General features: G+C 37.8%; 1 protein-coding gene and 1 pseudogene across 2 annotated transcripts in view; one reads left to right on the forward strand and one right to left on the reverse strand.

Annotated features, from left to right (window-relative positions):
• MEMO1 (mediator of cell motility 1) overlaps positions 1 to 15,765 on the forward strand; it is an 82,052-nt gene that overhangs the window by 16,120 nt on the left and 50,167 nt on the right. The gene's annotated exons all lie outside the window — the stretch shown is intronic.
• Positions 12,942 to 13,720, reverse strand: LOC101626882 (annotated as a pseudogene).

The raw sequence follows: 15,765 nt of genomic DNA on the forward strand, positions 1-15,765 counted from the left end.
CATTTTTTCTATTTCTTTGAAGAATGTCATTGAGACTTTTATTGGGATGGCATTAAATCTGTATATTGCTTTTGGCAGGATGGCCATTTTGATGAACATCAGTTCATTTTTAAAAAGCATTAGTCACTTGAAAAATATGTATACTTGAGTTATGCATATCTTACAAATGTTTAAACATTTTATTATTTCTGAAGGAATTATATTTGTTAGTATTGCCATTCCCATTAGGAAAGTTATTTTGATTTGGGGAACTTTTAAGCCCAAAATGGTAGAAACAAGTTTTAAAAAAAATACTAGCTTGAAATTTATAGTTGTGATAGATGGTGACAGTTTCCTTGACCTCACAGGCTCACTGTTCAATTTCATGGAAATAATAGCAGAAAACCCAGGAATAAGCAACCATTATTTGTCTGAAGAAAAATAGAGTTTCATTAAAAAAAGTGATTAGTTCGGGGCCCTCCCTGGTGGCGCAGCGGGTTAAAGCACTGCACTGAGAAACTAAAGCCACTTCCGCATGAGTTCGATCCCCACCTGCCCCGGAGGTGACCACATGGTGCGGCAGACCTCTCCTGCCCCGCTCGCTGCTCCCCTCAGCAGTGTACTTCGTTGATCTGCCTGTTCTGCTCCCCGCTCTGTCTCTGGTGAATCCTCTCACCCTCCGCATCTCTGGCCTGTACCCCAGTTCTATACGAATAAATAAATAAATCTTAAAAAAAAAAAACTTAAAAAAAATAAAAAAAATAAAAAATAAATAAAAAAGTGATTAGTTCAGCTTGTAATTTAGTCATTTAGATGCTCTCCTTGAGACAACTCCACCATACTTTCCCAGTTAGTACTTATTTTCAAGTTACTAAGATTTAGTAAAATGTGATATTTACACTATAACAAAGGTATTATTAAACTGGCCTCTTTTTTTTTTAAAGTATGTTGAATGTATGGAGGCAGAGAATGTAATGACTTCTAGTACAGTTAGGTGCTACTGCTAATAAGGCACCTCCAGCTTTTACCCTGTTGTTTTTGAACCTTGAAAGTACATCCAAGACAGTGAAAGAAGTGAATAATATTCTTGGTGTGTTTATGAAAATTGTTCTGATCAATGGACTTTCTGAAACAAGTTTGGATTTTCTTGAAAGGATGGATCCCCAGGAACCTGTAATGGAAAGCCCCTACAAAAACCTGTGCTAACTCTCCATTGTAGTATTTATCAGTCTTAATTTTCCATTTTCATCTTTCCTGATACCCACCCAGCTCCCCCTTTACATACCTAACCAAACTACATACTTTCCCCATTAGTTACGGTGGCTTATTTTGGTACCATTCTCAAGAGATTAGTCAATGGTGAGACAAAATTTTGTATATTACAATGATTTTGATATACTTTGTCACCTCTTTTTTGAAGTATGAAGGACCTTGGACACCTAGTGAATTAGAATTGTTGATAGTGGGACCAAGACGTCTACATTTTTTACCATTCACTAAAGGTGATTGTATGTCATACTATAGAGAACCTTTGCTTTGAGTCTTAGAAAGAAAACTATTTACTGATAGTAAAAGATCACTTCACTGTTAGTAATTTTAAATTTAATGTTCAGAGTAGATAATGATATCAGCGTGATTAGTTTTGTATTTATTCTCAGAGTGGAAGGTGACGTCACCACTATCATCTTTGTATTTTCAGCACCAGTAAATGTCTGGTACATAAAAGGTGCTCACTAAAATGCTTTCTGAATAATTGAATGACTAATCTGATTATTATGCTGTCTAGCATCAACTTGCTAAATATATGACAGTTACATCTTTTTAAAATACTCAGTGTTTTTGCTTACAGGTGTCTGCTTTAGATCTTAAAAATATGTAAATCCTAAGGCCTCCCTGGTGGCACAAGGGGTTAAAGTCTCAGCACTATGAAGCTATTAGCAGACACTATAGCACAAGTTCGATCCCTGGACAAGGAGGTGACCTATATGGTGTGGCAGACCTCTCCTGCCTCACCGGCTGCCTGCTCTGTCTCTAGTGACTCCTCTCATCCTTCCCCCACCAACTCCCACACCTCTGGCCTATACCCTAGTCTTGTATATATAAAGAAATAAATCTTTAAAAAAATAAGTAAATCCTGTAATGTGACTATTGATTTAATGACTACTGTGTTAGTGATTTTCTTTTGTATTTAAGCTTCTAATTATGTACTACATGATTTGTTATGGTGCTGTTCTACCCCTTCATTTGGTATTTTCCCTTTTGTTTCACTATATCTTTGGATTCATTCATTACATTTTAAATTTTCCTCCTGATTTCTTTAACATGCTAAGCTCCTAACCTCAAGACTGTTGTACGATTGCTGTTTGCTCTTCCTAGAAATTTCTTCCCCTAGCTCTTATTTTTTTTTTTTTTTAAAGATTTATTTAATGCATACAGAACTGGCCTGGGTACAGGCCAGAGAGGGTGAGAGATTCACCAAGGACAGAATGGGGGGCAGAATGGGCAGATAGATGAAATACACTGCTAAGGGGGGCAGCAGGCGATACAGGATAGGTCTGCTGTACCATGTGGGCCACCTCCAGCTGGGGCATCAAACTCATGCTGAAGTGGCTGTGCTTTATATTGCTGCATTTTAACCTGTTGGGCCCACTAGCTCTTCCTTTGGCTCTTTCTTCTCATTCTTCAAGTCTCAATTTATTTGTCACATGCTTGAGGTATCTTTTCTGCTTATTTTAATTTTATTTTTTTTACTCTGTAGCAAGAAGTGGTTATGAAATAAATAGTTCTGTTTATTTCTTCTGTAGCACTTGTCAAATTCGATAACTGCGGGTAAGTATTTGTACTCTGCTTACTTATTTACAGTCTGCCCTTTTGTAAACTATATAATTCATGAAAACAGAAGTCTGCCCATATTTTTTGTTGTCATTCTGCTGATTTTAGAAACAGTTTTATGTAATTAGCATTGTGTAAAATTTATTAAATAATTCAATGAATGAGTGAAGATATATTGGAGAGGATTATTTTGGTTATTCAACAAATATATTAAGCTTAATGAATAAAGTTAATATTTGATAATAACTTATTTATTTATTTCTATTAGATTATTAAATTAAACATCACATATAGATTATAAAATTGCCTGGAAGTGGAGTGGAAGTTTTTCTAATACTAAAATGAGTGTGATTCTAAACAGTTGTTAAAAACCTTATAAGAAAGAACAACAGATTTTTTTTTCTTTTTAAGATTTACTTATTTATACATAAAATAACTGGGTACAGGCCATAGGTGCAGGAGTGGTAAGAGGCTTCACAGAGGCAGAGTAGGGAGCAGAACAGGCTGATCAACGAGGTACACCTGAGGGGAGCAGTGGGCGGGTCAGGAGAGGTCTGGAGCGCCATGTGGGTTACCTTTGGGGCGGGGATTGAACTTGCACTGAAGCAGCTGGCTGTGGCTAGCTTGCAGTGCTGCGTCCTAACCTGTTGTGCCACCAGGGAGGGCCAGAACAACAGTATTTTCTATGAGAAAATAAGTATACAACTAAATAAGATAAAATCCGCTATTTATAACCATATAAAAAGTCAATTTTGATTATGTTTCAGATAAAATACTGTTTTCAGTGTTGTAGCTTTTAAGAATTTCAAAATATATTACAGATCCTCTATTTTAAAAAATTATCACCTGTTTTTTCCCAGCCTTATTGAGGTATAATTGGCATATAACATTGAGTAACTTTAAGGTATATAGGTTGATGATTTGATATATTTCAAAATTCTTATCACAGAGTGAATATCTTTTCACATAACTACAATTTCCTTTTTGTGGTAAGAAAATTTCGGATCCACTCCTAGCAACTTTAGTATTTAGCAGTATAGTATTTTTTAAAAAAAGATTATTTATTTATGCATACAGAACTGGGATACAGGCCAGAGGTGCTGGGGTGGTGGCAAGATTTGCCAGAGAGAGTGAGTGGGGAGTAGAACAAGTGGATTGACTGAAACATACAGCTGAGGGGAGTAGCAATGGGGAGACAGGAGAGATCTGCTGTGCCATGTGGGTCATCTCCCTACCTGGGTTGAACTTGTACTGCATTTACTGCTGATAGCTTTGTGGTGTGGAGACTTAACCCCTTGTACCACTAGGGGTTTGATTTTTGATTACTTTTAAACTTTGGAATAGTTTTAGATTTTCTCCATAGCTGCAGATACTAGTTTCTATATATCCCTTATCCAATTTCCTCTTGCCTTACATGTTATATTTCTTTGATATATTTGTTGTAACTAAGAACAGTGATTGGTCAGTAATAATAACTATAGACTGATAGTGCCAGTTTTTTTTTTTTAAAGATTTATACATACGGAACTGGGGTTTAGGTCAGAGGTGTGGGGGTGAGCAGATTCACTAAAGATAGAGTGGGTAGCATAACAGACTGCTCAATGAAGTACAGGGCTGAGGGGAGCAGTGGCTGGTCCAGGAGAGGTCTGCCATGTGGGTCACCTCCCTGGTTGGGGATGGAACTCGTGCTACAGGGTCTGAGATAGCTTCATAGTGCTGTGCTTTAACCTATTGTGCTATCTTGAAGGCCTGATCTTCTTACCAGGTTTTAATGTCCCCCCCTCTTTTTTTTTTAAGATACTACATTTTCAAGATATTACATTGTATTCATTCTATGTCTCTAGTCCTACTTGGTCTGTGACAGATTATCAGGCTCTCTTTGACAGTTTTGAGGAATATTTTAAGGATTTTATGAATATTCCTCAATTTATGTTTGATTTATTTTCCGTTATGATTAGACTGGAGTTACTAGTTTTGGAGTAGATACTTAAAGAGATGAGTTATCATTTTATCAATAGTTAAGTCATCCAGAAACACACTAACAGGCACCCAGAATAGTTGATCAAATTTCTGGGCATTGCATGACCCAATTAAGAGGACATAAAATTAACCATTGAATTGGCATACAATGTTCCAGGCTCATTTCACATTTCCTGCCCTAGATGTGGAATCCACCATTTTTTCAAGGGGCCCAGATCTTACTCTCATTTATTTATACATACAACAACTAGGATGTAGGCCAGAGGTGTGTGTGTGTGTGGTAGGGCATGAGAGGATTTACCAGAGACAGAGTGTGAAGCAGAACAGGCAGATCTACTGAAATACACTGCAGGTGAGGCTGGAGAGGTCTAGGCCCCATTTTTGGATAGAAGCAGGAAATGTTTATTTTTCTGACTTATGTATACACATCTTTATTACTGTATATATCAATCTCTCTCTATTAAACTAACCATGAGTTCATACTTATTTATTTTTCCAACTCTAGTCTGCTGTTTTACCTTTCCTCTCTTGACTTTCTGTTACTTTCCTCTTCAGTAATGAAAAGACTGACTCCTGCCTATCTCTACCATCCATCTATCCGTTTGTTCAGCCACAGTATAATTATAAAACAGGCTTAGAATTGTTAAGCCGTACTCCTGTGTGAACAAGCTTACCAACTAGAGTGTATGTGTACAGTTCTTTATATCTTTGGACTCATAATTTCTTTTTTTAAAGATTTATTTATATATACAGGAACTGGGATGTGTGTGTGTGTGTGGGGGGGGGGTGAGAGGCCAGAGGTGTGGGGTAAGAGGATTCATCAGAGACAGTGGTGAGCAGAACAGGTGGATCTACTGAAATGTACTGCTGAGGTCAAGATAGGAGAGCTCTGCTCCACCTTCTGGGTCACCCCCTGGCCAGGGATTGAACTCATGTTGTGGAGGCTGGAGATAGCTGGATAGGGCTCATTTTAACCTCTGGGCCACCTGGGAGGCCCATTGCCTCATTACATCAAACCAGAACATTGTTTCTTCTTTTTTTTTTTATAACAGTTTATTTTTACACCATTTTGTACATCCCCCCCCCATCTCAATTGTAATCCCCACGGGTTTCCCATCACCAAGTCACCCGTGTGCCATCACCATAATCCTGTGCACTCCCCCCGCACCCCATTTTTTGATCCCATTCCCCACAAAATGTCTCTGGTATATGGCTGTTCATTATTCTTGTTATTTTCTCGCCTGGTCCATTATTCTCCTGCTATGAGTGAAACCATCCGGTATTTTTCTTTCTCTTTCTGGCTTATCTTACTAAGCATGATCTTTTCCAGCTCCATCCAAGTTGCTGCAAAAGGCATGTATTTCTCTTTTTGAGAACATTGTTTCTTTGAAGCAATTTTGGAAAGTCACTAAATTTTATAGTTGCTTTTTCCCCCCTATTTTCCCTGCAGGTAGATTCATTTGTCACCATTTCTGTTCCATACTGACACAGAAAATATTTTTTTTTATTTGATTGACATACATTTAAATCGAGTCTATGATCTATACGTTTGACAAATACACAAATACACAAAAGTCTGTTATTTAGCCCTCCTTGGTGGTGCAAGGGTTAGGACATAGCTGCTTCAGTGCGAGTTCAATCTCCAGCCCCAGAGATGATCCACACTGAGTGGAAGACCTCTCCTGTCTCACCTGCCGCTCCCCTCAGCAGTGTACTTCATTGATCTGTCTGTTCTGCTCCCACTCTGTCACTGGTGAATTCCCTCACCTCCTGCACCTCTGGCCTGTACCTCAATCTGTATACATAAATAAATAAATCTTTAAAAAAAGTCTTTTATTTAAGAAACGTGTTGGGATGTATGTATCTATGTGTATGATAGCTTGTAGATGTCTTTGTGTCTATTTGTAACAGTCTCTTTCCCCTTTTGAGTTATACTGCTTTTCATCTGTTGGATGTTTAGTATTAGCATACATATTGAACATAGTGAAATAGGTCTTGAATTCTGTAAAACTTCTATGGGTGTAAAATGCATGAATCACATGTAAACTTAGGCTTTCTTTTTTTCAAGGTAGATGCTTTCTCCTTTGGTTCTCTGGTTTCAGTTTGTAAAAATATTTGAATTTTGAGTACAAGAATGATAGGTGTCATGTGTTTTGGAAAATTAGAACAACTGTGGCAAGGAAGAACAGCTGTCTGGTTTTTTTTTTTTAAAGATTTATTCATTTATGCATACAAGATCTGGGGTATTGCCCAGAGGTGAAGAGGAGGTGAGAGGATTCACCAGAGACGTAGTGCAGAGATGTAGTGTGTAACAGAACAGGCAGTTCTACTGAAATACACTGCTGAGGGGAGCATGTGGGTCATCCTTCCCCTGCTGGGGGATGGAACTTGTGCTGCAGTGGCTGTGGATAGCTTCATGGTGCTGAGACTTAACCCCTTGTGCCAACAAGGAGGGCCCTGTCTTATTATTTTCAACATCTGGATTATGTAGCTTTTACAGGCAAGTATATTGTATTGTTTAGGTTATAAGCCAGACAGATAGGTTTATATTACCTTAAATCATGGGATTTATTCTGGGAAAGTAAGCAGAAACCTTAACTGCTGCATAGTAAAGTGTCAGAAAGATATTGAGGAAATGACCAACCATTTAGGAAACCAGGGAAATCTAGGTACTTGGTTATCTTGTTGCTCTTGTTAACAGCAAGGGTTCTTCTTTGGTTCTTAATGAATTGTTTCTCAACTGGAGACTGTGTAACATTACCACTGGGGCCCTATACTACATCTGTTAAATCACTTAGACTTTTAGTGGGAATTCTGGTCTGTTTTAAAATTTGAGGCTTTTGAGGTAATTCTAACCTAAGGGTGATTTGCCATTAGGTGATTTAGAGTCTGCTTCTTGTGAACTGGTGGTATTTTTACCTTAAACCTGAGAAATAGAAGGTAGGGGGCACTTTGGGCACCGACCAATGAGTTTATCCAATCTCCATCTGCTTTATGTAGAATTATTTAATGTCAGAGGCCACCTTATTGACTTTGGCTAGTCTATAAATGGACTCTTTTTGGGTTCAGATCAGCATTCTTCAGCTGGTCAACAGTGATGAGATTGGAAGTATCATGCTATTTTGCTTTATGTCATGGAACTTGGTACTACTTAATCTCTCTATTATCATTCTTGTACTAAAATTTGAAATGTTTTTACAAACTGAAACCAAGAACCAAAGGAGAAAGCTGTAATATGTAAGAGGTAATACAGAATATAAGAACTTAGAAAGTATAGTTTTTTCAGTACATCATGTTAATTTACATTAATTTTTGTATACTTAGATTTTTAACTATAAATGATATGGTAAACTGATCTAAGCAAAAACATAGGGAGTTAATAAAATACCTCTAAGTATTACTGAACAAATTGGTATATTTTATGGATATCTATGATATTAAGAGGTAAAGGGAGAGAAAGAAAATAACACATTCTGTTTTACTGATTTTTCATTTTTATTAGACTTGTGAATTTCCAAAACTAAAGATTTTCCAAAACCATTTACATTTGGTTTGTTTTATTGAGGTGAAATGCAGCCATTTTAAAGAATTTATTTCATTGGGATTGTGTGTAACTACAGCTTACATCAAGTTTCAAAACATTCTCATAACCCCAAAAGAAAGCCCCATACTTGTTAAGTAATCACTCCCCTTTCTGTCTACCTACAATCCCTTTCAGCTACCAGTCTGCATTTGGGCTCTGTGGAAAATATACTATTTAGAGTTTCATATAAATGGAAACATAATATAGCTGGGTGGGTGCATGCTAAGCTTTTTGAGGTTCAGCTACAGAAGTAGTTTCTCTTGGCACTTAATTGCTTTTTATGACTGAATAATATTCTGTAGGATGTATATGCCATATTTATACATTCATATGTTGATAGTCATTTGAATTCTTTTGACATTTGTAGATAATGCTGCTATGAATATTTGTGAATAAGCATTTGAGTTCTGTTTTCAGTTCTTTTGCATATTTATCTAGGAGTGAACTTGCTGGTTTAAATGGTAATTCTATGTTTAATTTTTGAGGATTTACCAGATTTTTTTCTACAGTGGCCATACCAATTTACAGTCTCACCAATTACTTATGAAGATTCTGGTTGCTTTATCTTCTCCATCACTAATTATTGTCTTTTTTTGTGTAGCCATCCTCATAAGTATAGTGGCTTGACTTGCATTTCCTAATCACTAATGATATTGAACATTGGCCACTTGTATTTCCTCTTTGGAGAAATATTTAAGTCTTTGGCCCACTTTTTTCCCTAAAGATACATTTATTTATGCATACAGAGCCTGGGGTATAGGCCAGAAGTGCAGGGGCAGTGAGAGGATTCACCAGAGACAGAGTGGGGAGCAGATCAGGCTGACTGACAAAGTACAGTGCTGAGGGGAGCAGCTGGCAGGCCAGGAGAGGTCAACTGTGCTATATGGATCACCTCCGGAGTGGGGATGGAACTCATGCTGAAGTGGCTTTAGCTTCTTAGTGTTGTGCTTTAACCTGCTGCATCACCAGGGAGGGCCCTGGCCCACTTTTTAATTGGGTTGTTTTGTTTTCATTGTTGGATTTTAAGAGATTTTATATACTATCCTTATTAATCGTTTATCAGATAGATGATTTGCAGCTATTTTCTCCTATCAGTTGTCTTTTCACTTCCTTGACAGTCTTTTCAAGTACAAACTCGAAAAAAAAAAGATTTATTTATTTTAAAGATGTATTGATCTATGTATATAGAACTGGGGTGTAGGCCAGAGGTATGGGGTGGTGGTGAGAGGATTCAACAGACACAGAATGGTGAAGTAGAACAGTTGGATCTTCTGAGATATACTGCCTAGGATAGCAGCAGGCAAGACAGGAGAAGTTGCTGTGCCATGTGGGTCAGCTCCCTGGCCAGGGAGCAGATTCATGCTGCTGTGGTTGTCGATGGCTCGATAGTGCTGAGACTTTAATCCTTGCACCACGGGGGAGGCCCCAAACTTTTAAATTTTGATAAAATACATTTTTATCTTTTCTTTCATTGCTCAGATAATTTGGTTTTATAGCTATGAAACCATTGACAAAGCCAATGTATTGAAGATTTGCCCTATCTTTTCTTCTGAGAGTTTTAACTTGTAGGGTATTTATTGATCCATTTTATTTATGGGGTGATTGGCATCCTACTTCATTACTTTTTTGTACATAAGATATCCAGTTGTCTCAGCATCACTTTAAAGTGATTTTTTCCTCCCAGCAAATTGGCCCTAGATGTGTGAGTTTATTTCTGGTTGTCATTTTTATTCTATTTGTCTACATGCCTCTCTATGTAGCTTTGTAATGTAATATATTTTAGAATCATGAAATGATGAAATGCAGCTTTTTTTTGAAGGTTATTTTGGTTAGTCAGGGCCCTTTTGAACTATATGAATTTGAGCATCAACTCTTAATTTCTGCAAAACATGCTGTTGAGATTTTAATACAATTACACTGGATCTGTAGTTTGCTTTGGGTATTATTGCCATTTTAACAATATTAAGTCATCGAGAAACACACGCACAGACACACAGAATAGTTGATCAAATATTTGGGCATCCCATGATCCAGTTAAGAGGACATAAAATTAACCATTGCACCTGCCATAAGATGTTCTAGGCTCATTTTATGTTTCCTGCCTTAGATGTGGAATCTACCATTTTTCTAAGGGGCCCAGATCTTTTATGGTTTCCCAAAAAAAGTATCCAAATCTTAATATAATGTTGGTATTTAATAAATGCCTTCTGATGATTTTTTTTTTAAAAAGATTGATTTGGGGCCCTCCCTGGTGGCGCAGCGGGTTAAAGCACTGCACTGAGAAACTAAAGCCACTTCCGCATGAGTTCGATCCCCGCCTGCCCCGGAGGTGACCACATGGCATGGCAGACCTCTCCTGACCTGCCCGCTGCTCCCCTCAGCAGTGTACTTCATAGATCTGCCTGTTCTGCTTCCCGCTCTGTCTCTGGTGAATCCTCTCACCCTCCGCATCTCTGGCCTGTACCCCAGTTCTGTATGAATAAATAAATAAATCTTAAAAAAAAAAAAAAGATTGGTTTGTTTGTGCATGTAGGAACAGGGGTAAAGGCCAGAGGTGTGTGTGTGGGGCGGGGAAGAGGATTCACCAGAGACAGAGTAGGGAGCAGAACAGGCAGATGTACTGAAACATACTGCTAAGGGGAGCAGCATGCAGGCCAGGAAAGGCCTGCCACGCCATGTGGGTCAGCTCCCTGGCTGGGGAATGAACTTGCGCTGCAGTGGCTGTGGATAGCTTCATAGTGCTGTGCTTTAACTTGTTGTGCCACTAAGGAGGCCCTAAGGATTTTTTTCTCTTTTTAAAAAATATTTATTTGTGCATACAGGAGCTGGGGTATAGAAAAGAGGTAGAAGGGTGAGAGGATTCACCAGAGACAGAGTGACGAGCAGAACAGGCTGACTGACTGAAATATACTCCTGAGGGGAGGAGCAGGTGAGAAAGGAGAGATCTGCTGTGCCATATGGGTCAGCTCCCTAGTGGGGGTTGACTAGACCTTCATTGGCTGCAGAAAGCTTCATGGTGCTGAGACTTAACCCCTTGCACCACCAGGGAGGCCCTGATAATTCTTTTTATGATGAACAGTGTTCAAAATTTTACCTTAAAAAGCTTTGTTTCAGGGTTTTTTTTTTAATGTACGAAGGTGGACTTTAAGGGGTAATTAAATTGTCATATATGATACTTATATTTTCCTATTTATTTTTCTCCTTTTGGGAAAATGTTTTTGTCTGCTCTGTTACTCATATTGATCTTACTTTCTCATCTAATTAATACTTGAGCAGAGAATGAAAGCTGATCATATAGTCATACCTACTAAGGGACATACCTTCTTTAATCATCAAACTAAAAAATTTTATATAGTATTCTTCCCATACTTCCTGAACCTGGTGATAGAGAATTAAGTTTAGCTTCTTAATTTTACAGAAAGTGAAATTGAGTCCCAGATCTGTATAACCTGGATTACCTGCCTTTTAGGTAATATGCTGTACTTTTAGGACAAATCCACATGTTGAGACCAACATGGCTAAAAACCATGGCAATTGCCACTTACTAGTATGAACTTCTGGAAACTTTGTTTTTGGTTTATTTGTAGTTCTTTGCCGTGTAGTTACCTCCTTTTTAAAAAAAGACAGGTATATAGGAATAGGAGAAAGAAAAAGCAAGGCACCTGAGTAGTCACAGGTGGGCAGGCGAGCTGCCTATTATTACCTCCTTTTCTATTGAACATGAGGTTTATCTAAAGTAGGTAAAAACAGTATGCTTTTGTTGCATGTGTTATCTTTGCATAGTATTTGCCTAATAAAGCTTTTCTTATAAGAATAAAAATTATCCATGTGGTTTCTCACTACATTTTTTTTATGACAGTTACTGAAGTTCAAATTGAGATTTTACCTTCATTCTGAATATTTTATCCAAAAATATCTTTTATTATACTCATTTATCATAATTATTGACTGTTAGTCACAGTTGTTTTAAATTATATTTTATATGTATTAAGAGTGGAGTGTGATGATGTTCATGCTTGTACTCTGCCTTAGACAGCATAATACTTTAGAAGGGCTGTAATTAATAGGTGTTTAAAAGTTGCTTTGATGTCCTCAGATGAAAGCTGTACTACATGCTAGTATTTTTAATCATCACCTTTTAACATGAAATACTGAGGAGTTCTCTAGGCCTACTTACAGGTTTGTTAACCTGTAATATATGTTTAATTGGAATGTGGAGAGAACATTTAGAAACTTTACCTTTTAAAATATGCACAGTCAGATTCAGGTTGTTTGCTACTTAATTTGGATAAAGTTATGACTTTAATGGTCACTTCCCTATGACACTAATAGATGACTTTCTTTGTTATGACTATAAAAATGTGATTACTGCTGTCTTAAGATTGTATTTTTTAGAGTGAATTAATGTATTTGACATCAATTTTAACTTTTAACATTGGGAGCTTTAGAGAATACAAAATTGAGACAGTCGTAGCTGCTTTCTTCTTGGAGTAGTTTTTATTTGTTTTCTCACTTTTTTTTAACATCATAAATTCAACTTTTTATTTGTCATTATTGAACGTCTGATTTTTAAACAGATTCTTGAACTGGTGGTTCATATCTATCAGCTTGTTCACCTGTCTCATCACCAGAAGCTTTTCCAGAATTAACTGCTTTCACCATGAAGCTCCATAAATTTGCCCAATTCAAATTTCTTCAGCATTGTTATTTTTCTAACAAAAAGACATCATGGAGTGCATGGACAGACTGGCAAGCCTTTTCTGTGTCTTTCCCAATGTTGTCTGGAATCAATTTATTGACCACCTCTTTCAAATCATTTGTCTGCACCTCATGATTTCCATCATCTTTTTCTGGATTTGGCAGACCTGTTGGTGCTCTGCAGAAGGGGTCTTCTGGATCTGATTGTTGCATTTTTTAGTAAAACCAACACAGAAGAGATGGAGCAAATAGCCATCTGTAGTCTTGACATCAACATGAGCTTCAATCATGGTCTGCCATTTTTTGACCATGGAGCACATTTTATCTCAGGTAAGATCCATGCCGTGGAAGTTAGTCAGGCAGTTTTTGCCCTAAACATCCTCAATAATTAGCTTGAATTTTCTAAATGCAACTTTATCATTCTGCAGGTCAACGAAGCTCACTTCAAAATCATTCCCTTTGAGGCCATCAGACACGATTTTGGTTCCTTGGGTTCTCGTGACTAATGTTTTCCCAATTATTTCTTATATTGAACATTGCTAGTGCTTTCACATCTTACCAGTCTTTCTTAGAAAATGGGTCAACCACTTCCTTCTTGGCTCCCTTTTTGCCCCCTTTCGTAAGACGCTTGTTTTTGCCGAACACCATGGTGCTGCTTAGAGAGCCAAGAGGGCTACTTTCTCATTTTTTTAAGGTATGTTTTATTTACTTATGCATACAAGAGCTGGTGTGTAGGCTAGAGGTCCCAGGGGAGGGGAGGTTGAAAGGACTTACCAGAGACAGAGCGGGGAGCAGAACAGTCAGATGTACTGAAATATACTGCTGAGGGGAGCACTGGGCAAGACAGGAGAGGTCTGTGCCATGGGCCAGCTCCCTGGACATGATTTAACTCTTGTTGCAGATAGCTTCATAGTGCTCAACTTAACCTCTTGTGCTCCTTCTCCTTGTAACTCATCTGTAATTACTTGGAGTCAGTCTTTACTGCCAACCATTGACAGTTGCTCTAAAAGCTTCTCATAATCATTAGATACATTGGTTGCATTTCCTTTGTTTTCATTGTGCTTATTTATTACAGAGTATTAGATTGTGTTAATATCAAAGTGCTTATCTCTTATTTCCTTCTACTATCTTTTCCTCTTTTGAGATTCACTTTACTTCCTTCACTGGCTCAACTTATTGTATGTCTAAGTGTATTCTAAGATTCACACTTTAAACATTTTGTGCTGCTCTCATCAGTCTATATACAGATTCAGATGGCTTTTATCCATTTTCTTGTCTTTTATCCTCTTTAATTAAATATTTCATTATCTGAAATATATGTTTCTTCTGTCCAGAATCCCTGTATCTGTAGTTAAGAATCCCTGTATCTGTACTTTTTACCTGGTTACCATTTTGTTACCTAAAACTTTCAGTATGTTCAGTCCTCATCGTGAAACAAATTTCATGGCCTTAATTCTGTTGGTATTATTTATCTAGTCCCCAAGTTTAGCTACTGTTGGCTCTTTGACTCTTTGCTCTCCAGTATATTTAAGCACAAAATTTTAACCTAACTTGTTGAGTACAGTTTGAGAAATGTTGGCTTAACAAATGAAGTGGTGTAAGAATTGAGTGGTTTGTAACCCTTCCTCCTCCATTGACCTCAGGTAGATTGGTTTTGGAGGGAGTGTTTATTTCTGCAATAGACTTTTTTTTTTTTTTTTTTTTTTCGGGGGCTGTGGCTTAGAAGAAGATATCATTGACATTATATACAGTCTCTTTAAGGTGATAGTGCCTGAGCATGGCCGAGGTTCTCAAAACCTTTCGTTGCAATTTTCAGGGAGTTGAAGCAGACCTGTTTGTTTAAGCACAAGTATTCTATAATCTGGGCAACTTTTACAGGAGCACATTTGCTTCAGTGTTAGGCAGTTCTGTGAAAATGGCCCAAAGCACTATGGAAAAGGTTTGCTAGAGTGGATAATGCATATACAACTAACTCAACTTACTTTGGACAGTGGTCCTTAGTTTCTAAATTTAATTTTCCTCCTCAATTTGTCAGTCTTACTAGAACCCTGGAAACCCTTTTTAGGTTGACATTTTTTATGCTTACCTATCTTTTTCCGTACAAACCTCATACCTGGCACACCCATAGGGGAGACCCGACTTTAAATATTTGTATTATTTTGGGTGGTTCCCTTTTATGGTCACGGTTCATAGTTTTGTCTCTTGATGCTGACTTAAAGGACTAACATGGTATATCTTCTTGAAACTTATTTGAATTGCTGTTAAGAATATGAATGTTCTGGATCCTCCCTTGTGGTGCAGAGGGTTAATGCACAGCACTATGAAGCTAGCTGCAGCCATTTCAGCAAGAGTTGGATCCCCAACTGGGGGGTGAGGGAGGGTGTGGGTGGGGGAGGGGGTGACAGTGGGCATGGCAGAACTCTCCACCGGCTGCTCCCCTCAGCAGTGTACTTCATCGATCTGCCTGTTCTGCTCCCCACTCTGTCTCTGGTGAGTCCTCTCACCCCATCTGCACCTCTGGCCTGTACCCCAGTTCTATATGCATAAATAAATGAACCTTAAAAAAAAAGAATATGAATGTTTTGGAATTATTATATTGTATTCAGTTTACTACAGTCGCATGAACTTTTTTTTTTTTTAAAGATTTATTTATTTATTTGTGCATACAGAACTGGGGTACAGGCCAGAGGCTC

The sequence above is a fragment of the Condylura cristata genome, unplaced genomic scaffold (assembly GCF_000260355.1).
Source record: "Condylura cristata isolate star-nosed mole 26May11 unplaced genomic scaffold, ConCri1.0 scaffold00020, whole genome shotgun sequence".
NCBI lineage: Eukaryota > Metazoa > Chordata > Mammalia > Eulipotyphla > Talpidae > Condylura > Condylura cristata.